This window comes from Neovison vison, chromosome 4 (assembly GCF_020171115.1).
Source record: "Neovison vison isolate M4711 chromosome 4, ASM_NN_V1, whole genome shotgun sequence".
NCBI lineage: Eukaryota > Metazoa > Chordata > Mammalia > Carnivora > Mustelidae > Neogale > Neogale vison.
Genome location: NC_058094.1, coordinates 56,175,603 through 56,202,029, shown reverse-complemented (window position 1 = coordinate 56,202,029; position 26,427 = coordinate 56,175,603). Strand labels below are relative to the sequence as shown.

At 36.2% G+C, this 26,427-nt stretch overlaps 1 long non-coding RNA gene across 1 annotated transcript in view; it reads left to right on the top strand.

Moving 5' to 3' along the window:
• Positions 1-16,206, top strand: part of LOC122904505 — a 58,606-nt gene extending 42,400 nt beyond the window's left edge. Inside the window, exons 4-5 of the long non-coding RNA XR_006384214.1 lie at positions 4,564-4,625; positions 16,153-16,206. This is a non-coding gene — a long non-coding RNA (uncharacterized LOC122904505). The remainder of the gene's footprint in view (positions 1-4,563; positions 4,626-16,152) is intronic.
• Positions 16,207-26,427: the final 10,221 nt, after the last annotated feature.

The window sequence follows — 26,427 nt, the reverse complement described above, 5'->3', positions numbered from 1 at the left end:
TGGCTGTTCCTTCAGTCTGCGTCCACTTCCTCCCCGGAGTTTAAGTTTTGTTTTCTCTCTGGATTCCTTGTTCTGGGGCTCTATTACACACAGATGGAGAAAACATTTGCCCCCACACAGAAATGTGAGGGGTACCAGGCACTGCATGCCGCTGTAATAGCAACGTTTCCTCTCCTGGGGCCTGACACAAAGTGTCTGAAGTTCTACAATTAGAAGTCCTGTCCTTTACACTTTGAAGGTGTTCTTACCATCAGGAGTCACTTAATTAAATTTTAATACCCTTAAGTATAAACACTTAACTGAAACAGCTTATATCTTGTTGGAGATTAGTTGGCAAGTAGCGTTAAAGAAATTTAGCTTGGGGGGCGCCTGGGTGGCTCAGTGGGTTAAAACCTCTGCCTTTGGCTCAGGTCATGATCTCAGGGTCCTGGGATCGAGCCCTGCAACGGGCTCTCTGCTCAGCAGGGAACCTGCTTCCTCATCTCTCTGTGCCTGCCTCTCTGCCTACTTGTGATACCTGTCTGCCAAATAAATAAATAAAATCTTAAAAAAAAAAAAAAAGAAAAGAAATTTAGCTTTGGGATAATCGCAGCAATAACATTAACATGACTGAGACCCTACTCTGTACCCATCACTACTCCAACTTCTTCCCATGGTTGAACTGATTTCAGTGCCACAGCAGTCCTTGTAAGAGAGACAATCGAGATGCAGAGAGGGTAAGTCACACAGCTGCTAAGGACTGAACCACCAACCACAGCCATACACTCTGGTCCCAAATTTGACATTTACAGTGAAACAATTAAACACAAATCCACAATTTAAAAAGAGGGGTGATGCCGTTTGAAGGAAAGAACACTTAAAAAGTGACATCATGCTGGTTTCTTCAACCTCTGCTGAAGGCTTATGGCATCACGACTACAACACCTCTTGAACAGTGATCACATCAACAATCACTATCTATTCCAGTTGCCAGGCATTTCCAGCAACTCATACAGCATTTTCTTTATTTGACTCTGCTTAACTGTAACCTTTTTCTAAGAAGTTGTGTATCTACTCTCATTAAAATGCAAACACATGTTTGGAAGGGGGTCCACCAAAGATGAAACAGGCATCTGCTGCTGAGTCTGTGGTTTCCTCACGTGAAATATTTGTCTCCTTCACCCCAAGCTATACTTGAGGTCTAAACTTTATATGCCTATGCTCAATTATCAGGTAAATTGCATAGACCAAAAGGTGAAAAGCAGTGCAAATTCTTACTGGTGGTAGTGTTCTCGTTTTTCACACTGAAAAGTAACATACAAAATCTACCTTCAGTTGAGCATCTTCATCCTCCCTAAGTTAGAAAAAAAAAAAAGAAAGAAAGAAAACTACTTTTCACTGATATCAATTGGTATAAGTTCATCATTACATGTAATCAGAAATCAATGCAGATATTCCTAATAAAACCTGTCAACTTGCTGAATTTTTCATTTTTTTAAAGATACTTATTTATTTATTTATTTATTTGACAGACGGAGATCACAAGTAGGCAGAGAGGCAGGCAGAGAGAGAGGAGGAAGCAGGCTCCCTGCTGAGCAGAGACCGCCCCCTACGTGGGGCTCAATCCCAGGACCTGGGATCATGACCTGAGTCCAAGGCAGAGGCTTTAGCCTACTGAGCTACCCAGGCACCCCTGAATTATTCATTTTATATGCATAAGTATATATATATAACCTTATTTTTTATCAATGACCAAATACATAAAATGCTATGCATATTAATAGTTAAACGGTTCAGAATCACAAGTACAATGCTGTATTTGATAAAGCAAGAGCAGTAGAGAAAGACATCTATGGATTAAAATCTTGGCACTGCTTTATACTACGTTCCTGACAATGGTAAATATTCTTTCATCTCTCTGTACTTTTATTTTCCTTTTTTTTTAACTATAGCCATCATGTCGTTTATTGAATTCTCAGAACTTACTAAATCTTGTAACTGGAAGTTTATACTCTTTGACCTACATCTCCTCGTTTCCTCATCCCTCAGCCCAGGGAAACCACTGTCTGTTTGTATGAGTTGGCTTTTTTTTTTTTTTTTTTTTGAGTTGGCTTTTTTTAAGATTCTATGTGTAATCTATTTTCTCTTAGGAAAATAGAATTTTGTCAAAAAAATAATTTCTACTTCATAAGATGATTGTGAAGAATAAATGAGATGTAGATTGGTTTTTTTTGATACACTAGGTTAGTACTTGTCATATGGTGGAAATACAATAAATATTTATTGATATCTTTGAGTGTCTTTTTTCACTGATTTTACCTGGTGCAAGTAATCACATTAATTTTATAATTTCATTTATTCTTTATCTCAGATAAGTTTTTTTCTATATTCTAGATCAGTACTTTTTAATATCATCTTATTTTTGGGAAACCAAATAATTAAACATATATTTCATATATTTTCCTTTGTTTCCATATCACTCACCTTAACCATCTTATGAGTTTCTTTTGCTCTCTTCTGTATTGAGGGAGAGCTTTTAAACTTCACCCTTGTACCACTAATTCTAATTTCTACAAGATTAATCAAGGAAAGGGGTGCCCGAGTGGCTCAGTTCATTTAGTGTCCAATTCTTGATATCACCTCAGGTCTTGATCTGAAGGTCATGAGTTCAAGCTCAGTATTGGACTCCATGCTGGGCACAGAGATTACTTTAAAAAAAAAAATATATATATATATATATATATAGAGAGAGAGAGAGAGAGAGAGAAAGAAAGAGGATCCAACTAGAAAAATGAGGAATGAAAGGGAAGAAATTACTGCTGACCTTATGGAAATAAACAGAGTATAAAGGAATACTATGAACAACTGTATGTTAACATATTAGATCATCTACAGGAGATAACAAATTCCTAAAAAGATACAACTACTGAAACTGAGCCAAGAAGAAATTTTCAAAACTCTAAGTAGGCCTATAACAAATAAATAGAATAGTAATAAAAAAATTAAATTAAATTAAAAATCCAACAATAAAAATTCCAGAACCCAATATCTTTCACTGGTAAATTCCACCATATTCTTCAAAATAATTAACACATATACTTCACATCTTCTTTAAAAGAAATAAAGAGGAAATATTTTTAACTCATTTTATGAAGCCAATATTACCCTCATAATACAGACAAAGTTATCATGAGAAAAGAAAACCAGAAACTACTATTCCTTATGAATAATATATACAGAAATCTTCAACAATATGCTACCAAACTGAATCTAGCAACATATAAGAAGGATTTATACACCATTATCAAATGGGACTTATTCTAGGAATGCCGGTTTTATGCAATGTATGAAAATCAATTCATACACCATGTTAATAGAAAAAAGGACAAAAATCTAAATGATCAGATTGCCATAACAGATGTAGAAAAAATTAAACATAATCTAACATCCTTTCATGATAGACAAAAAATTCAACAAACTAGGAATAGATGTGAATGTCTCCAAGTTGATAAGGGGCATTTACAAAAAACCAATACCTAATACCAAACTTAATGGTGAAAAACCGAAAACACTTCCTGTAAGATTAGGAACAAAAAAAGATTTTTAGTTTTATCACTTCTATTCAGTACTATATTGAAGTTCTAGTCAGAGCAATTGGGTAAGAAGAAATAAAAGACACCCAGATTGAAATGGCACTTGCAAATGGCATGATTGTGTAATATGGAAAATTCTGTGTAATTCAGTATGAAAAATATCACACACACACCCACATACACACAAATACTTGTAGAATTAATAAACAAGTTCAGCAAGTTTGTGAGACACAACATCAATATAGGAAATATAGTTCTATTTTATACATTAACAATAAACAACCTAAAAATGAAATTAAGAGAACAATTTTATCCATAATAGCACCCAAAAATACAATTCTCATAAATAAATGTATCAAAAAAATATAAGACTTACTGGAAAAAGTAATTGAAACAAATTAAAATTTAAATAAGTGAAAATACATTCAGAGATTGGAAGAAGGCAATAGTTAAGGCAATGCTCTCCAAACTAATATACACATTCAAGACAATTCCTTTCAAAATTCCAGTTGCCTTTTCTGTAGAAATTGATGAGCTGGTCCTTACATTCTTATGGAAACCTAAGGGACCAAGAATAACCAAACAACCTTGCAAAAGAAGAATAATGTTGGGAGACTCTTACTTTCTGATTTCAGATTTTACCAGAGAGCAACAATAATCAATAACTGTAATACTGGCATAAGGACAAAAATATAGATCAATGGAATATAATTAAGAGTTCAGGTATGAACTTACACATCTAAGGACACTTGATCCTCTATAAAAGGATGCCAAGATAATGTAAGGGGGAAAGAACTGTATTTTCAACAGACCGTTGGTGGGCCACCTGAATATCCACATGCAAAAGAATAAGGAACTGTGTAGTAAGTGTTTGTTCCTAGCTTTGCCTGTTTTTCTTCCATAAGAAATTATTATTAAACTTCATTTATGAAGATGATGTTCTTTGGTCATAAACAAAAGTGAAACATTTTCATTCTCTCTCATTACACAGTGGTTCCATGGGAGGAAGGAGACCTGTAAAGACCTGTATCTGTCATACGGAAAAGTTTCAGGGTGAGTCCAGTAATATGGCCATCAGGCACACAGAACCACCTGAATTAACTACTTTGGCAAAATTATCCACCAAGTTGCCATTCTTCCTTTCTTCATAATTGGTATAACTGTGATTTCCTGGGACATCCAAAAACATATATTTTTAATATGCTTTGCAGGAAGCTATAGTCTTGAGATTCAGTTCTGGCCAATAAGATATAAGTGGAGGTCACCTGAGAATTTCACGATAAATTTGACTTCTACACCCTTCCTCCTGATTAGACTGAAGAAGTGAAGACCAGAACTTCAATATCCACCTTGTGACGACAAAATCCCCATACCAGAAAAGCCAAAGGAATCTAAGATCTCGTTCCTCATATCCATGAGCCTCTGACCCAATGTCAACGGGCAAATGATTTTCCTTTATGTTGGAAAAACAAAACACCAATCTCATTATGTTATTATACTGGGGTCTCTTTTACCTACAGCTAAATTTAATTTCTAATGGACATTCCTAATGAAATCTAACTGGTAAATGCCATTATTTCTGCTTTCCATTACAAGTTGTTCTTTTTCCCAGTATTAATTGAATTATTTTCCCATACACCACATTTTAAAAATTCTGATGTATGATTTGTTTTCACATTATTATGATGTAACAACTTAATTTTTAAAATAAGAGGCAATGGAAAGATGCTATACTGTTTCATAAGAGAAATATAAGTTAATAAAGGGAAAGTTCATAACAGTTACTGAAATAAATTTTACTGGTTGGTTTAGCACACAATTAAGTGAAATAAGCAGAGTGTTTCAAACTTTCTTGAGAGTAGAAGTAATGTCTACACATAAAAATGCTCAAAGGGAATCAAAATATATAATACCAATATGATAGGGCCCCACTGATTTGACAAGAGTACTTATTTTCAGGAGGAAAACACTATGGGATATAAATTAAATTTCTTTACTTGTTGAGGAACCAACCAGTAGCCCTATGCCTCTATTCAACCATCAAGTATTTATCAAGTTCCTGCCATGTACTAGAGATTCTGTAGGTTGGAGCCATGTATCAGAGGTAATTACTATACATTTGAAATCCTGGCCTTACTGGGATTATACTGCAGGGTCATATGATTAAGGAATCAGAAATATATAATAAAAATTAAAAGTGCCATGAAGTAAAAGCCAAAATGTTTCTACTATGGGGGGGAGTCAGGAATGCCTGGGGGGCTCAGTCGATTAAGCGTCTAATTTTGGCTCCAGTCATGATCCCAGGGTCCTGGGATTGAGCTCCGCATAGCTCCCTGCTCAGTGGAGAGCCTGCTTCTCACTCTCCCTCTGCTGCTCCCCCTGCTTGTGCTCTCTCACTCTCTCCTTATCAAATAAATAAATAAAATCTTTAAAAAAATAAAAATTAAAAATCATTGGGGGCAATTTCCTTGGCTATAATGATCTGATAAAGTATCTCTGAGAAGGGGCATTTAAACCGACACTCGACTGGTTAGAACAATGGGAAGGCAATGATCAGTGAATTAGATAAGAACTAAGGAAGAGTAGATATTGATGGACACTGAGGTGGCATTTCTGAGAAGAGACAGGAAAAAAAGGCAGTGTTTTCCCCAACATAAAGGAAAGTGGTAGGAAATGCAGTCATCGGGGTCCTGTCATGGGAGATCTTATATGCTATGTAAAGGGTTATTCTAATTAGGTAGGAAGCTATATAAGGAACAGAAAATCTCAATACATCAATGGCCTCAATATATCAGTGGTTGTTATATATCAACCATTTCTATTTATGTCAACAGAAGTCTAGGGTCAGTTGTTCCAGGATTAATTCAGTGGTTCAAAGATATTACCAGGAGTCTAGCTCTGTCCAATCTGACATCTGACATCTCTGGAGAGTCGGTGTTATGTCTTTACCCTTCTGGCCTCAAGATCACAACAGATAAGTAGTTGTCCTCATTAAGATAAACAGTTGTCATCTTGTTGACCCTACCAGGAAGGAATTGGCTAAATAAAAAGGGCTTTTGCCTTATCTTTTTCTTCTGTAAATAGCACATTCCCCATGCTGGTGCAGTTCATTGTTCCAGAGTGAAATTTAGGTTTAAGTTTAGTTTAGGGCCAGGGCTGATCTAAGACCCAAGTACAGGGATGTCTGTAGAGTGGTCAAAGTCTTTCATCAAACTTTTCTCTGTGTGAAACACAGAAAACTTTATGGATTAAGATAATTTTAGGGAAAAACTACAAGCGAACTTGCTAAAAGCCAGGAGAACAGATCAAAAATATGATCACAGTAATTGCTCATTCTTCACAAGTTTACTCAAATTTCAATGATATCTCCTAGTCTTTGGTTAATGGAAAGATAGTAGGGAACCCAGTGAGTTCTTTCCTTGATCTTTCTCTTCCATTTTTAATCTCACTTCTACTGAGATATGAATTACATAATTCAGAATACTGTCTGGAGTTTATTAAAATTCTTTGTGATTACTGACGCCAAAATATGGCTCTGAAATCTTTAGAGCCGTTAATAGTATTTCTCTCACTTTGTTTTTAACAAATAGCAAGACTTTTTTTTGAAAACTAACAGTCTATCTTAAGGTATCAAGTTCATCAAACTCTGATTTCTCTCAAGTTTTGATTAATTTTTAATCTGTGAAAATCTCTGTGCATGAATCCTGTTTCACAGGATTGACTTGAACTCATTTTCCCGTCTAATAGGGCATCCCTATTAAAGAAATTTTGATTTATCTACTCACTATTTTTGGTAGATGGAATTACAGGCTAAGTTTTCAAAAAATGCAATTCCAGATATGGCCATTTAATATCAAAACCACCATTTCAGAATACTCAGTGTTCTCCATGAAGATTCTTATATAGCCGGGTTATAATTCCTAGGTATATTAAAGTATATCAAAAGAAGCCTTCCTTCTCTGTCATTTTTTCATTTCTTTTAAAAATATGCAAGAATAGTTTGTACCCTATATTCTAGGATTTCCTGTATAAATCAGAGATGCATCTGTAATGAGAGTTGGACTGGATGATAAGGGGCAGGTCTACCCCCTCATTATTCACCTCATTGGAAATGGCTCATATGATGTCATCAGCTGTCAAGAGAACTTAGTATAAAGAGACCTTCCAACTAACTGCAGGCGTCTATCCGGCCTCATTTTAATTGTAGTATCAACTCATTTGTAATATATTGTAGAGGGACAATAGACACTTAAGCTGGAATCTAGCATTCTGAAGTGTGTGCTCCTGGCCAAGATGCATTGAAAAAGGAACATTACAAGCTTAAAGAATAAATATGAGGTTGAACCAAACCTATTGTCCAAAGAGAAACAAGGGTCTGCCATCAGGAATAATCAATTTCTGTTGAGACTTTGTATAGGGTAAGGGCCAAGGACAGGAAAATTTTAATCTTCCTGTGGTTTTCACTAAATAGAACCTCACATTAGCCAACCTGGCTATGCAGAGGGAATTGTCTCATGACTGAAATGTCAATAACTCTCCAACCAATGGCTTTTGCATACGGTTTAACATCTGTCTAATTCCTCAGCCTGAGAGCTGCTACCATTTCTGAAATGAAATATAAGAACAAACCATATCTCGTAACTCTGAAAAATCAAGGTATTCTGAGAAACACAAGGATACAGGATACACATTGTTCATTATCCTCGCTTGGGCTGGATTTGGAGTTGATTTCCATTAGCCTGGCTTTGATAGGATCCATGTGGATGTGGGTGCTGAATAGATTCTGTTTGGTGATGGGAGTGGTGGGGGTGGTTATTTCTGCAGCTGGTTTTGTGCTGAAGCCAAAAGAGTATAAAATCCTTTTAACTAGACTCCCAGCCCCCATGTGTGATAAACATAGTAGGCTGCCTCACCAGCACCAGCAACACGTAAAGTTCAGTTTCCGTCTGCAGGGAGATAAGAGGATCTTAACGGGTGGCTCTGAGCGCTGCATTTCCTATTTCACGCTCAGTGCATACGACTTAGGTTAACTCTCTTCATATGTCATGGATTCTTTAACAAGCGCACACTGCCCTTCCCAAGACACGACACTTCCATTTCCCCCAAATTGCAAAGCTAATTGCCTTAAACCATACTGAATGTTTAAACGCAGTAATCAAAGGTGTGAATATTTAACGGGTTTTATCTAAATGATTAATTTCTGGTGTCTCTTTGTAAACAGTACTACACTCCAGCAGTCTCAGGCAATAGAATACCTCTATTTGCTCTTCAATTCGGAAATGCGAGATACAGTTGTTAGTTGTATCACTTGACATGTATTGATGGCCCAGATATGAACTAGTGTCCTACGATATAAGTGGAATTCCAAGGCCTTAGTTTAAATTATGCAAGGGGTTCTTCCTGCTACGGATTCATTTGTCCTGCACACTGAAGGATCCCTGTCTTTTTTAAAGCCTCTAACAAGTAAAGAGGATGCCTTCTGTTGATCAAAATTATAGAGGAAATATAGTTCACCCCAGGTCATGAGATGCTATATTGCAGAATAGCCTATCTTGCTTCTGAAATGGTCATCTCTGCATTCAATACTTAATTGACAGAGAATTTCCTTTTTATAAACAATTATGTTAAATAAGTGTGACTAACATACATAAACTTGATTTAAGAATCAAACAGTGCACCGTTTTGTATATTTTGTATAAAAAAATATAAAACTCTAACTCCTCTTCTTTAACTCTGAGAACCACTTCCTGGAAGTTATATGTGAACATTTCCTTGTGTATCTTACATGTATCTTCATACATGTGTGCACATGCCACACACATGTGTAAAACAGGATTATACACATGGACACATCATGTGAGTACACAAGTATTGCCTTTTTGCACTTAATAATATGACAGCATTTACAATAATACAATCTGTACACTATATGTCATTATTTTTAGTGCCTGCTTAGTATCCTGGTTTATAAATTTATCATATTTTAAGTAAATGCCCTTTATTAATTAATTGCAGTTATAATACAAAGAATTCTACCATGGGTGTTTCTGACATATATCTTTGTGTTCATGGGTAAATATATCCATAGCATAAATTTCTAAAAATGTACTCTTAAGAGTTGAAATGATGGGTCAGGAGTGCAAGAATATACAGAAGATTTTTATTTTCTACAGATTATTTCCTTTATATTCCAAATCTGTAATATACTGATTGTCATCTAAACTCTGGAATCCATCGAGTCAGTCTGAATAAAAAGACAAAAAGAAATAATACCAGCATGAGTAAAAAGACACTGGAGTACTTTTTAAATTTCAAATCCCATATTATCATTACTAAACTTAACTCATCCCCTAAGCCACAAGGTGAAAATAAAGCATCGTTCATAAGTATATTATGTCCTAACCCATTATTTCTCAAGACATAAAAGATAGCAAGTTTTATTCTTGTTTTGAAATTCAGGATTTAGGGGCACCTGGATGTCTCAGTTAATCAAGCGTCTGTCTTGGGCTCTGGTCATGATCCTGGGGTCCTGGGATTGGCCCCGCTTCAGGCTCCCTGCTCAACATGCACTCTGCTTCGCCTCCGGCCCCTACCCCAGCTAATGCTCACTTTCTCTCTCTCTCTCTCTCTCTCTCTCAAAAAAGTAAATAAAATCTTTTAAATAAATGAATTCAGGTTTTATACTTTCTTGGATATAGATTGGGTAATAGTTTTTCAAGCCTGAGTTCTTTATAGCTCTCTTCCCTGAGTTCTTTTTTTTTTTTTTTCCAATTTATTTATTTTCAGAAAAACAGTATTCATTATTTTTTCACCACACCCAGTGCTCCATGCAAGCTGTGCCCTCTATAATACCCACCACCTGGTACCCCAACCTCCCACCCCCCACCACTTCAAACCCCTCAGATTGTTTTTCAGAGTCCATAGTCTCTCATGGTTCATCTCCCCTTCCAATTTACCCAAAAGCACATACCCTCCCCAATGTCCATAACCCTACCCCCCCTTCTCCCAACCCCCCTCCCCCCAGCAACCCACAGTTTGTTTCGTGAGATTAAGAGTCACTTATGGTTTGTCTCCCTCCCTATCCCATCTTGTTTCATGGATTCTTCTCCTACCCACTTAAGCCCCCATGTTGCATCACCACTCCCTCATATTAGGGAGATCATATGATAGTTGTCTTTCTCCGCTTGACTTATTTCGCTAAGCATGATACGCTCTAGTTCCATCCATGTTGTCGCAAATGGCAAGATTTCGTTTCTTTTGATGGCTGCATAGTATTCCATTGTGTATATATACCACATCTTCTTGATCCATTCATCTGTTGATGGACATCTAGGTTCTTTCCATAGTTTGGCTATTGTGGACATTGCTGCTATAAACATTCGGGTGCACGTGCCCCTTTGGATCACTACGTTTGTATCTTTAGGGTAAATTCCCAGTAGTGCAATTGCTGGGTCATAGGGCAGTTCTATTTTCAACATTTTGAGAAGTCAAATTATCACTCTTCGCAGATGATATGATACTCTATGTGGAAAACCCAAAAGACTCCACTCCAAAACTGCTAGAACTTATACAGGAATTCAGTAAAGTGTCAGGATATAAAATCAATGCACAGAAATCAGTTGCATTTCTCTTCCCTGAGTTCTTAACCTAACTCAACACCAAAGCTCCATAGTAACAAAGTGTCTACCTTCCCTACCAACATCCATGGAGTGATTCTTTGACTAGATTACAGCCCCTTTTTGAGTGTGTGATTTCCCAAGAAGTGAGATTGAGAACAGTTTAACTATTCCTAGTATATAGCAAGCCCTGCATCATTCATTCCAGGCCACAAGGATTGGCTAGGTGCAAGAGAAAAACAGCACTGGATCAGTAAAACAGGCAATGAAGGCTTTATTTAGACAAGACTATCATAATAGAGAAGAGAGTCTATTGCAATAGGAGAGAAAAATTGAACTCAACTCTGCTGAAACATAAGGTCAGATATTTATTTATTAATTATTTATTTATTTAAAGATTTATGTGTTTATTTGAAAGAGAGAGAGAGAGTGCACAGTGGAGGGGAGGGATAGAGGGAGGGAAAGCAGATGACTCACTGAGTGTGGGGCTCCAAGGGGAGTTTGATCCCCAACAGGGAGATTATGACCTGAGCCACTGAAACCCAGAGTAGCTGCTTAATCAGCTGTACCACCCAGGTACCCACAAGGTCAGAGGATATTTAAACACTAGAGTGAGCTAACGGAAAAGCGCTGGAGAAATGCACTGAGTAGCTTCATCAATGTTTACTAATTGTTGCCCATGGCTCTACTCCCTCAGGATGCAGGGGTCTTATTTTTCTTGATGCTTATATTTCAAAAGGTTTGTTCCCAGGTATAGAAAAACAATCCAGGTATAGAAAGACAATCCTGGTATAGAAATTTGCACCTCTATCTATGGTACAATATACCTGCAAGGAACTAGGCCTTGACAACTTATATTCTGAATTTTTCAAATCTCCATAATTGGAAAGAACAGATTTCTAGAAAGAAAGAACTTCAAAGCAAGTTAAATATATTTATTATTTATGTATATATAATTTAAGTGAGTACAGAAAAATGTTGCACTTTTCACCCGGATTATATATTAACAAAACATTATTTTCCTATGATTTAACATAAACTTAATAAACAATCTTATAAAGAAGGAATTTGGGTGCCTCAGTTGGTTAAGATCTGTCTTTGGCTCAGACCATGACTCGGGGGTCCTGGGATAGAACACTGCATGGGGCTCCCTGCTCAGCTGGGGAGCCTGCTTCTCCCTCTCCCTCTGCCTGCCACTCCCCCTGCTTGTGCTCTCTACCTCTCTGTCTGTCAAATAAATAAATAAAATATTAAAAAAACAAAGGAATTTGATTTTTGTGAAACTATATTACTAAAAGATACCTTGGTGCCAGATTTCCCCTATGTTTAATATAATTGTAAATTTGAGAAATAATTAATAGTTTGGGACTTCTGAAGCTTGACATTTCTTTTTAAATCTTGAATCATTTAGGGGACGCCTGGGTGGCGCAGTTGGTTGGACGACTGCCTTCGGCCCAGGGCGTGATCCTGGAGTCCCGGGATCGAGTCCCACATCAGGCTCCCAGCTCCATGGGGAGTCTGCTTCGCTCTCTGACCTTCTCCTCGCTCATGCTCTCTCTCACTGTCTCTCTCAAATAAATAAATAAAATCTTTAAAAAAAAAAAAAAAGTTTAAAAAATAAATAAATAAATAAATAAATAAAATAAATCTGAATCATTTAGTCCATTCCCAGCAAAAATTAAATTTCTAAGGAAAATAAGACAGTATTTAAAACTTTCATTATGGGAAACAAAATGCCCTATGGAAATGTTTGTCTTGCCACAAATAAATGATTTTATGTATCACTGGTTAAAACTAGATTGCATTTGTTCAAAAAACTTAAAACTCTTACCAAATCCAGCTGCCCAAACAGGTTCACAAAAGTCCGTTTTAGTAATAAGCTCCTACTACTCTGGGAACTTTGATATTAGGAAGGTTGGGCCATGCAATGTCATAGAAAATAAAAACATGGATTTGCCAAAAGCATAGGAAGTACACCCTCTGCAACAGCTTTCAATGCTTATGCCACTCTTCTCCTTTGTTTTACCACATAATTTTACATTTTATAAAGTAATTTACCCAATCATTAATCTTGCAGGTTGGCTTTGAAATGTCCAGTCTTTCACAGGAATCTGACCGTATGACTTAAAATAGATGCTTGATGGGTTTGGAAAAAATAACCACTTTGCCAATTGTCTATGGAGATAGTATTTAACATTTCCTTGGTGTAAGGATGCTTGATCATATTCACCCTTTTTTTCCCAAGATGGATACATCAATTCGGGAGAATTTAGAAGCATAGTTGAGTCATTTTGTATTTTGTTATTATATGAAAATTAATGCATTATTTGTAAAGGTTTTAAATTGCACACACGGGGGGAGATCACCTTGTGTGAAACAGGTTAATCCATCTAAACAATGCCAAAACTTAAAGCAAAAGTCTCTAGTGGGGTGCCTGGGTGGCTCAGTGAGTGAAGTGTCTGCCTTAGGCTCAGGTCATGATCTCAGGGTCCTGGGATCAAGCCCTGCATTGGGCTCTCTGCTCAGTGGGGAGCCTGCCTGTCCCATCCCCACCTGTCTTTCTGCCTACTTGTGATCTCTGTCAAATAAATAAAATAATTTTGTCAAATAAATATCAAGTATCAAATATTTGTCAAATATTTGTTTTTACAAATTTTGTCAAATCAATAAATAAAATCTTTTTAAAAAGGCCTCTAATTAATGGATTTGGCTTATAAATATTTTTCAATTTGCTTATTCAACATAACTTTATTAAATATTCATCAAGTCAACAGGAGCAATACTAGCCATGTGAATTGTGAATGGCCATGCAAAATGATTCATTTTGCAAAGAAAAATGCATTTCAATGAGATTCCATGGCTTCAAAAACTCTTGGTCATATTAATGGTAACTCCCTTATTTCCCACGTTGGTTTTAGGAAAGGGAGTGTTTAATATACATCAGAACAGTGCCTCCTAAAATGTAATAAGGACTAATTGAGAAACTAACATACACACTAGCCTCAAAGGTGACTTGTATGAACTTGTGACTTCATATTTGAATAATATGGAAAATCCTTTTTAATCTCATTAATTATTTTCAAATCAAGTTTCTTTAACTACATGGCACCAAGTTCCTTAGTGAAAATGCAGGTTCTGATCATTCAAATACTGCATGGAGGAAGGTGTGTGCAACTTCCGTTGAAAAGCCACATAGTTCTATGAAGGTTTTAAACTACCTGTATTAAATTCAACGGTGTCATACTTTGCACCCATTTGTCTTTTAAAATCATTGCAGGTTTTGGTAGTTTTTTTCAAGATTTTATTTATTTATTTGACAGAGAGACAGAGATCACAAGTAGGCAAAGAGGCAGGCAGAGGGGGAGGGGGAAGCAGGCTTCCCACTGAGCAGAGAGCCAGATGGGGGGCTGGATCCCAGGACCCTGAGATAATGACCTGAGCCAAAGACAGAGGCTTACCCACTGAGCCACCCAGTCACCCCAGTAGTCTTATTTCTAACTTCATTTTATCCATAATTTCCATGGTTAATGTTTAGTTCTAAGCCTGAATCAACCTCTAAACTATGACAAAAATGATAATAATTGTACTAAGGTCTACATCATACTGCCTCTGATTTGCATGTCATTTTTTTTTTATTTTGGAATTAATAGCATGGTTTTCTACCTCTGCTATTTCATGATCATTATAACTAATTAAAATGACTTTTTATAATTCAGATTCACACCTAATGCTTGTAAAATAACAAATTAGTCATAAAATATGGTATGTTTTGCCCTTTATATGATAAATATTATGGAAGAACTCCCAAATGTTTAGTGTTGTAATTTTTTTTAAAGATTTTATTTATTTATTTGTTAGAGAGAGAGATCATACATAAGTAGGCAGAGCGGCAGGCAGAGAGAGTGGGGAAGCAGGCTCCCTGCTGAGCAGAGAGCCTGATGCAGGTCTTGATCCCAGGACCCTGAGATCATGACCTGAGCCAAAGGCAGAGGCTTCACGCAAGGAGCCATTCAGGCACCCTTAGTGTTATAATTTTTTTTAATATTTTATTTATTTATTTGACAGAGATCACAAGTAGGCAGAGAGGCAGGCAGAGAGAAAGGGGGAAGCAGACTCCCCACTGAGCAGAGAGCCCGATGTCGGGCTTGATCCCAGGACCCTGGAATCATGACCTAAGCCAAAGGCAGAGGCTTTAACCCACTTAGCCACACAGGCACTCCATAGTGTTATAATTTTTAATCAGATATCAGGTTTCATATTTGGATTTCTTTAACTTTTCTTTTTTGATTATTTTAAAATTTAAGTGACAGAAAAGAGAATGGAATTGATATTCCTTAAAGATGTTTTGAATTCCATTCATTTATATATTCCACATATAATTATCAAGCATGTGCCAGTCAGTGAACTAAGAACTAGGCATCGAGATAAATACGAAATAAATAAGTTAGCCATTTTAACAATTTGATAAATTATATAGTAGAGATACAGAGCAAAGTACTATGAAATCACAGTGTGAAGATCGTTGTAAGTCCCATATAAATACCAACTGTCTACTTTATCATCAAGACATTTTCTAGTGAAGGATGTTAATTGATCTTTTCAATCCTCAACTGACAACAGATATCTCTCTGTGTGAGTGTTGAGTTCATTAACAGGGACAAACATATTGGTAGATAATAACAAAGTTTCAAGGTGAAACCTTGATTACTAAAATAAATAAATAAATAAATAAATAAAAATTCTAAATTTGAGGATATATTCTAGTGTGCAGTAACAATGATCTTTTTAATCCTGAGCCTCAGAATTAAACTGATGTGTTCACTTAGTCCCAGAAATAGAAAGCCTGCCAAATTATGTAGTAGTCTCACCTATAAAAATTTATGGCATGGATGAGCTCCCAGAAAAAAGTGGGAACAAATAGCTGAGCCACATATACTAATTCCTCTTCCATACTCATCATTCAGGTCATTTATCCACCTCCTTGGAAGGACTAGCAATGCAGCTGAAGACCAGGAAATATTAGAGAATAGCCTTCCTCGTGGAAACTATAGAAGTTGGGAAAACAATGAACCCTATGAAAAACAAGATGACAACAAGCCCAAAATGGAGTCACCTATGCTAAGTCACTAAACTCAGACTTAATTCGTTTTGGCTTTCCCAGAAATGGAATCTTAAACCAGTCAACCAGGAATTCCCTGATCAGCACTAGTTAGGTCATCTGTCTGGTAGACCCCTGACATCCCCTAAAGGAAAGTGACCTTGCCATAACCAATCTCCTTTTTGTCTAGTATAACTTCCTTGTTCCCACTCCCTTCTGCCTATAAAAGTCTTTCATTTTGTACAGTTCCTCGCAGCTTGCTTCTATCTGCTATACTGGATGATGCCTGATTCGTGACTTATCAGAAAAAGCCAAAAAGATCTTTAAAATTTACTCAGCTGATTTTTGTTTCTTAACAACCAAGCATGTATGTTGAAAATCCTTAAATGGTAGTGTAATTACTTTAATCTGGAAAGTCCAGTATATCCCTACCAGCATTTAAACGTTGCCAGACAGAGTACAGTTCCATTACAGTCTTAAGAGCCCCTCTATATTTCAAGACAGAAGTGTTCTCTCCACTTTGCTTCCATCAAATCCACACTACCAATGCTTACAAAGCCCTCAGCAACCTTCTACTGCCTTCATGCATAAGCAAAAATTGGAGAAAACCTGTTTTCTGCTTGAGTAAATGAAAATTAGCCAGTCTTTTCTCAAAAGAGAAGAATTTGAAACTTTTCCTGACAGCTAAAGTTTTTTATTCTTGCTGAGCACTGTTTAACTCTTCTCCAACAAAAACAACCATCCATAATTTCGTTATCTGTGCTACTGTTTATAAAATAATAAAGTGGGGACTTAAATAAACAAAGATAAATAAAAAGCAGATGTTTGACTAAAGCCTTACATAATTCTTCAGAGCATAGAGAATTTCAGGGGCAAAGGCTGTGGCAATTCAGAAATAAAGGCTTTTGTTTTGTTCTGTATTAAAAGATAAAGATGGATTAAAGTAAAGAAGAAGAAAGAAAAGACCAGTACACACTAACACAGTAATTGCTGAGCATGACACTGGTATATTGGATCATTTTGTAAGTCACCTGGGGAAACTTCTAAGCCTTCAAGGCTATACCCAAAAACCATCAACCCGAAACAAGATGTCCTGCTCCCCCCCTCCCTCCTTCACACCTTTTCCCATTTCCTGTCAGTGTCAGACCCATGTATTTTTTCTCATTCTCTTGCAATGCCACTTTCTTTTTCTCCAGTTATCCCTACTATTGTCATGCCCAGGTCTTCCTGATCCTCAAAATCTTTTGTCATTTCCAAGTATTTATTACTCCTGATCACATCTCGTTTTGAAGTCTCCCTCAACTTCTATGATGCTACACTCTCTGGGTTCTCATAAAGTTCCCTTTTTCTCTTTCACTAGCTCCTTTTACTCCCACTCCTACCTCTTTTGAGGACCAGGCAGACATTTCTGAGTGCCTACTAAACATCCTCACTTCTACAGATACCTACAACTGAACAAACTTCGGGGACAGTGGCAAATGCTTATTCACCCGCCATTCCTATTTCCAAATGGAGAAACGTCCATTAGCATAATACATTCCCTGGAAAGAAAAGAATATCTTAATTAAATGGTGATTTTGATATGAATTCTGTGCCTCTTATTTCTCTCTGTGACCTGGCTGCCAGCCGCGAGCATGTGTTCAGATCAGCAGCTCAATATTAAGTTTTACAGGGGAGGACATTATGCTATGAGAACTTCGCATACAGTGGTCTGGGAACACATATCTAAATTAAATAATCATGTCTAGCAAAAAGTAGAAGTTATGGACCACTAAAAAGAACTAGTAACTTTGAAGACCAAATACCTTTTATTCTAATACCAGGATGGAATCTCAGATCTTTTAAATACAAGAAATACCGTACAATTGCAAGAATACTCAGCAGAAGAAATGATGTTCATAAAAGATAAGTTCTGTGAGGTAAAGCATGATGTTAGAGGATAGAACACCTGGGGGTTGGAAAGGATACCTGGAGATTTGAGGATGAGCTGCAGAAGAGGTCAGTCAGGAGGACTAGAGGCAGATTGTATGAAAGCCGTCGGACTCCTGGTTAGGGAATTTAGATTTGAATGTGAACTTCTATCCAGGAACATAGAAGAGTCTTTTTATCCATTATGTAACAAAATTAATCCTGAATTTTAAAACAATAACCACAATATCAGTATGGAAGGTTAATTGGAAGCATCACTGCTATATACCCAGTGTCTAAAGCAACAACTGATTCCCTGCAGGGCTTGCAAAACACAACTGCTGAGTGAATCAATTGGGTAAATGGGGAGAGGAGGCCAAGATCCCATTCAGAATGATTTAAGTGGTGGTAATACAAAGAGAGGAGAAGAGGAATGGCAAAGACGATTGGAAGAATAATAGAGTCCTTTCAATAGGAAAAGAAGGACGAACACCATGTAGCATTTGCTACAAGTTAGAAACTATTTTGACATGTTCATTCACTTGGTCCTCACAATAATCCTGTGAGGAGACAGAGACTCAGAGATTCAATTTGCTAAAGTCACGTTGCAGGGAAATGGCAAAGAACAACTTAAATGATATTTTGACTTTAAATCCTATACTATTCACTTCAGCATGATTTCAACAGTGTCAATGCAGCTTTGTCCCTTAAAGTTCCCATGTCTGTGAAGCTTGCTAAGATATTCTTAAGTAAACTATCTCAACAGATTTGCAGTTTGATTCCTTACCTCTTGGACATTCAAAAAGTCAAGACAGCTCAGTTAAAATCGTGATCTCTCCCCACCACCCTTCTCCATAATATATTCTGCATACTCTATGAGTCAGTTACAATGCCACCGCCCAAGGGATACTTCTGGGAGTAATGTTAGTCTCCCTAATTACTCGCACCGTCTGCATTCAGTTAAATACCAAGTTATGCCAAACTTTCCCTAAAATTTCTCAAACTATCCTCTCTTCCATCTCTCCAAGAGTCCTGGTTCAGACTCATCATCCATCACATGTATAACTGTCAAGCCTTATACTTGTCTTTAGCCTCGCTCTACTCCAACACATTTTCTGTTTTGCATGTGTAAAAAATGTATGGATCTAACTTATTTAAATCTTATTTCCTTTAAATATTTTTAAAATAAGTGAGAAATTATGTTGAATTTTTATGGTACAGGTTATTCTTTTTTTTTAAGTATTTTATTTATTTATTTATTTGACAGAGAGAGAGAGAGAGATCTCACAAGTAGGCAGAGAGGCAGAGGGAAGCAGACTCCCTGCTGAGCAGAAAGCCCGATGCGGGGCTCGATCCCAGGACCCTGAGATCATGACCTGAGCTGAAGGCAGAGGCTCAACCCACTGAGCCACCTAGATGCCCAGTACAGGTTATTCTTACAGGGGAAAAAGGTGCTCACGAATTTCCTTTAAAAGCAAATAAATAGTTGTAAACAAATGTGAATTAGAATCTTTTAAATCTACCAAAGTCCACATATAAATTTCTGTTAGTTTTCTTTTTAGTTATCTAATCCCTCTACACTCTTATCTACACTTATTTCTGGAAGTGAAAGAAATAAAAATCTCCACCATTCATCAAAGTCTGTAATATTTGACCATCACATCCACTGGAACTGTGATCGAAGCTGCCATTTTTCTTGGATACTTAAGCGATACTATATGTCAAGTGCAGGAGTTTGGAAGATGAAACTGGGGTGAGAAAGGAAAGAGAAGTAGTTTACAAAGTTGTCCAAAAATAACATTTTCCAGGCACCAGGGTGGCTCAGTCCTTTGAATGGTTGATTTCCACTCAGTTCATAATCTCAGGGTCCTAAACTCGAGCCCCATGCAGGGCTCCATGCTAATCATGGAGCCTGCTTAAGATTCTCTCTCTCACTCCTTTTGCCTGTCTCTGTTCTCTCTCTCTTACTAAAAAAAAAATTTTAAATAAAATAAAAATAACATTTCTTGTCAAAGTATTTTGATCCCAATTCTGCTTTGTCAGAATTATATTTTTTTCATGAGGACTCAACAGGTCCTTCTCATGAAGCAATTATTTCTATTTCTTCTAAATTGAATATGTAAGATTTAAGGTAACTAAAAAATCCATTTATTAAAGGAAGTATTTTTAGATGAAACCTTCAAGATACACAATCATTTAAAAATTTAATTTTACTGTGGCTGAGAATTGTCATTCTGAACTCTAGATCTGACATATTACCAATGTCTGTATTGATTAGGTCCCTAGACTTTGGTACTGCCTCTTGTTCCTTTTTTTTTTTTTTTTTTTTTTTTTGGTGAATTTTTCCGCCTTGTCATTTTGTCCAGATAAGAGTATATGAAGGAGCAAGTAAAATACTCAAAGGGTGGCAACAACCCCAGGAAAATATGCTTTAACCAAATCAGAAGAGATCCCAAATCGTGAGGGGGGAGAAAAGGAATAAAAAGAGGTTCAGAAAGAAAGGGGAAAAAAAAGCAACAAAACAAACTGAGGGTTGCTGGGAAGGGGGGTTGGGTTATGGACATTGGGGAGGGTATGTGCTATGGTGAGTGCTGTGAAGTGTGTAAACCTGGTGATTCACATACCTGTACCCCGGGGGATAAAAATATATTATATGTTTACAAAAAATAAAAAATTAAAAAGAGAAAAAAAATTTAATTTTACTTCATCAAATCCTAGTATTTTAGTCTGCTTAAAGTATAACCACATTTTTTATGGCATTCAGAAGATAGTTACCAGAAAATTTGACCTTTGTAGTAACTCATTCACAAAAATCATAGAAAGCTAAATTAAAAATAAGAAAAAATTTTAAAATCTTATGACTCAAATTGTGTTATTTATGACTACAACTGTAAATGCAATTCCACCAAGTTATTATGTTGAGTATATATTGCTATTTATTTTTTCCAAATATAAAAGTAATTATAAACATGGGATAGTTAAGCTAATGTATGGATATAGAAATGATAACATTTTGTTTCCATGTGAAAGCTGCCAACCCCATTTTAGGCCACAGTTCTCTAGAGTACCAACATTATTGTTTCTTTCTTCAGGTTTCCATAAACTTCAGACATTTTTGCCCCACAGGTTCCAAATCACAATTTCTTCTTCTTATCAAAATCCACAGTTCTTTGGGTCCGAGTGTCTGTATTCCATGGTGAAAAACTCAAGAAGACTTGCTTTCTTTCAGGGATAAATAATGTAGTACCAATAATGGCAGCCAAAAAGTTTACAAAAACTTCAAATGAAGAAAATATATAAAATGGTTATAAAAACAGTTGCCTTCAGTGACACAATATTATTATGGAAAGCAAAGAGGTTCATTTTATTGGGTTTAGTAAGAAGCACTTGACGTAGAGAACTTCATGGTTCTTATCCCGAATAGGACATATTTATGGGAGAAAAGCACTGAGCCTATCACAGAAACGCTGGCTGAATTTCAGAAAAATAATAGAATGACTCACTTGGGATTTCCAGAACATAGTCCTTCCTGCATTTTCGTACCTCTCATTTCCTTACAAGGGTACTTATAAAGAAGCATTCTCTCAACTGTAGTTATTTCTTTTTTTGTGACAAGAAAATCAAATCTTAAGCTAGAGAACAAATGCTTATCACCTACAGAAAGAATTTTTTTTCTTTTAGACAAACACACAATTAAGAAATAGACTGATGCATTGTTTATTTACTAAAGACCTTATGAGCTTTGTTCCAATAGCACAGTGTACATATCGAAAATGTATTAAACAGAATAATGCAAATCTGGTCAAATTGTCTAATATTGGCATTCTTCAGGCAAACCTGAGTCTTAACTATTATGACCTATCATACAAAGATGAAGGGAATCTTTTTAACTTAAGCATATCTCTACTAGAAATTCATACACAGAAATAATTAATATAAAGCCATTGAGATTTTGTTTTCTATTGCATTATTTTTGGTTTTTTTGGAGAGAAGTTTTGGTTTTTTTTTAAGATTTTATTTATTTATTTGACAGAGCGAGATCACAAGCAGGCAGAGAGGCAGGCAGAGAGAGAGGAGGAAGCAGGCTCCCTGCTGAGCAGAGAGCCCGATGTGGGCCTTGATCCCAGGACCCTGAGATCATGACCTGAGCGGAAGGCAGTGGCTTAACCCACTGAGCCACCCAGGCGCCCTTTCTATTGCATTATTAAGAAACAAATATAAAATCCTCTGTTCAAATATAATTTTGAGTATCATATAAATCTTTCACATTAGTGGATGGAGGAAAAGAAGGTATCGACAAATATTATAAATGAGTAATGACTATGAACATACAAACACAATGTGTGATTAAAATATGCATGAAGACTGGAAAAACATTAAGAAAAAGCCCATCAGAAAAGGACCTGATTATAGTCTTAAGTCATATAGTGTCTTCTTTTAAGAGAGATAGCTTAACAATTGTCTAATTAAGGTTTTGTTTGATAACTTTTTAACATTTTCCTGTATGTATCAGACAGCATCACGAACTATAAAACAAGTTTTTCATCAGGCATCCTATCTCAATTTGGTGTTTGTGATCATTAAACTCATTGACAATAATGAGGATCCAAACATAACTTAAGTCTGAGTGGACGTTTGATTTAAAATGGTTTATGTTCAGGGTGCCCTGGCAGCTCAGATGGTTAAGCATCTGCCTTTGGCTCAGGTTGCAATCCCAGGGTTCTGGGATCCCACGTTGGGCTCCCTGCTTGTGGTCTCTCACTCTCTTTCAAATAAATAAATAAAAACTTTAAAATAAAATAAAATAATAGATGGCTTATGTTCCTGTATTCCCCTTTGCTTGCCAAAAAAAAAAAAAAAAAATCTAAGCAATTACTTAACTGAGGGAATGTTCCATTATTTTGAAATGAAGTATAGCTTCTTGTACTTTCATTATCCTTCTAATATTTAGAAAATTCTTTTTATTACAAGAGTCTATCTAAACTGATGTCACAGATATTACTTCCTTCATACCTACAGCATCTTGGGAGACAGTGGAGTTTATTTCTACCTAATTAGTTATATTGGGTCAAGAAGCACTGATTGCCATAAAGAAGATCAACTAGTCACTATTATAACAACAACCACAAAAGAAATCTTGATTTGAGATGAGTAATTTAATGATTGTATGAATATATTTTTGATCAATCATCTAAGAAACCTAGAAAGGAGAATGAAACTTCAACTGTGATATATTTTTAATTTTTTTTCTCGACGGTTACTTTAAACAAGGAAAGTGATTCCATTATATGTTGAGCCTCCTCTTAATTGTTTAGGATTTTGGTACATTTTTGTCTGCATGTGGATTTTGGTACATTTTATGCTGCATGTGGACTTAAAATGGTAAAATATACATATATTTATGAGTTTGTTGGTCAAACTATTGGCTAGTTGTTATTTAGAAGTCAGTTTTCTCAACATCCATGATGTTCAGTGCACAAAAGATACCTATCCAAACTACTGCTAATAATCACTAGTATCTATACAGAGCTTTACAGTTTGCAAAATGCATGTGCACAATTATTTCACTTGTCCCTCATGTCTACGATGTGATATGGGGTACGTATCATTATCTATATTTGGAAATGAGATAGTTGAGGACAAAGATATAGCCTTCTCCATGTCACCCTGGCTTGGTTGGGACTTTGAGCAACAACATATGGATTATAGTCTAGTACCTCCTGCTTTAACAGGTTGCCATAGTTATAGTAGTTTATCTGTATTATCTGAAATAGACACAGAGATATCTCTTAATAGAGTTAGAATAAATTCCATTTAATTCAACAGTAATATAGTGATCTGGGCCCCATAGCTCTTGTTTTGATGGGTTTGGGTTTTGTTTTATTTTCCTTGTCATCTTTATTTTTTTTTAAGATTTTATTTAATTGACAGAAAGAGATCATAAGTAGGCAGAGAGGCAGGCAGAGAGAGAGGAAGGGAAGCAGGCTCCCTGCTGAGCAGAGAGTCCGATACTGGACTTGACCCCAGGACCCTAAGATCATGACCTGAGCCAAAGGCAGAGGCTTTAACCCATTGAGCCACCCAGGAACCCCTTCTTGTCATTTTTATTTTTAAGATTTTTTTTATTTATTTAATTTACAGAGAGAGATCACAAGCAGGCAGAGAGAGAGAGGAGGAAGCAGGCTCCCTGCTGAGCAGAGAGCCCGATGTGGGCCTTGATCCCAGGACCCTGAGATCATGACCTGAGCGGAAGGCAGTGGCTTAACCCACTGAGCCACCCAGGCGCCCTTTCTATTGCATTATTAAGAAACAAATATAAAATCCTCTGTTCAAATATAATTTTGAGTATCATATAAATCTTTCACATTAGTGGATGGAGGAAAAGAAGGTAACGACAAATATTATAAATGAGTAATGACTATGAACATACAAACACAATGTGTGATTAAAATATGCATGAAGACTGGAAAAACATTAAGAAAAAGCCCATCAGAAAAGGACCTGATTATAGTCTTAAGTCATATAGTGTCTTCTTTTAAGAGAGATAGCTTAACAATTGTCTAATTAAGGTTTTGTTTGATAACTTTTTAACATTTTCCTGTATGTATCAGACAGCATCACGAACTATAAAACAAGTTTTTCATCAGGCATCCTATCTCAATTTGGTGTTTGTGATCATTAAACTCATTGACAATAATGAGGATCCAAACATAACTTAAGTCTGAGTGGACGTTTGATTTAAAATGGTTTATGTTCAGGGTGCCCTGGCAGCTCAGATGGTTAAGCATCTGCCTTTGGCTCAGGTTGCAATCCCAGGGTTCTGGGATCCCACGTTGGGCTCCCTGCTTGTGGTCTCTCACTCTCTTTCAAATAAATAAATAAAAACTTTAAAATAAAATAAAATAATAGATGGCTTATGTTCCTGTATTCCCCTTTGCTTGCCAAAAAAAAAAAAAAAAAATCTAAGCAATTACTTAACTGAGGGAATGTTCCATTATTTTGAAATGAAGTATAGCTTCTTGTACTTTCATTATCCTTCTAATATTTAGAAAATTCTTTTTATTACAAGAGTCTATCTAAACTGATGTCACAGATATTACTTCCTTCATACCTACAGCATCTTGGGAGACAGTGGAGTTTATTTCTACCTAATTAGTTATATTGGGTCAAGAAGCACTGATTGCCATAAAGAAGATCAACTAGTCACTATTATAACAACAACCACAAAAGAAATCTTGATTTGAGATGAGTAATTTAATGATTGTATGAATATATTTTTGATCAATCATCTAAGAAACCTAGAAAGGAGAATGAAACTTCAACTGTGATATATTTTTAATTTTTTTTCTCGACGGTTACTTTAAACAAGGAAAGTGATTCCATTATATGTTGAGCCTCCTCTTAATTGTTTAGGATTTTGGTACATTTTTGTCTGCATGTGGATTTTGGTACATTTTATGCTGCATGTGGACTTAAAATGGTAAAATATACATATATTTATGAGTTTGTTGGTCAAACTATTGGCTAGTTGTTATTTAGAAGTCAGTTTTCTCAACATCCATGATGTTCAGTGCACAAAAGATACCTATCCAAACTACTGCTAATAATCACTAGTATCTATACAGAGCTTTACAGTTTGCAAAATGCATGTGCACAATTATTTCACTTGTCCCTCATGTCTACGATGTGATATGGGGTACGTATCATTATCTATATTTGGAAATGAGATAGTTGAGGACAAAGATATAGCCTTCTCCATGTCACCCTGGCTTGGTTGGGACTTTGAGCAACAACATATGGATTATAGTCTAGTACCTCCTGCTTTAACAGGTTGCCATAGTTATAGTAGTTTATCTGTATTATCTGAAATAGACACAGAGATATCTCTTAATAGAGTTAGAATAAATTCCATTTAATTCAACAGTAATATAGTGATCTGGGCCCCATAGCTCTTGTTTTGATGGGTTTGGGTTTTGTTTTATTTTCCTTGTCATCTTTATTTTTTTTTAAGATTTTATTTAATTCACAGAAAGAGATCATAAGTAGGCAGAGAGGCAGGCAGAGAGAGAGGAAGGGAAGCAGGCTCCCTGCTGAGCAGAGAGTCCGATACTGGACTTGACCCCAGGACCCTAAGATCATGACCTGAGCCAAAGGCAGAGGCTTTAACCCATTGAGCCACCCAGGAACCCCTTCTTGTCATTTTTATTTTTAAGATTTTTTTTATTTATTTAAT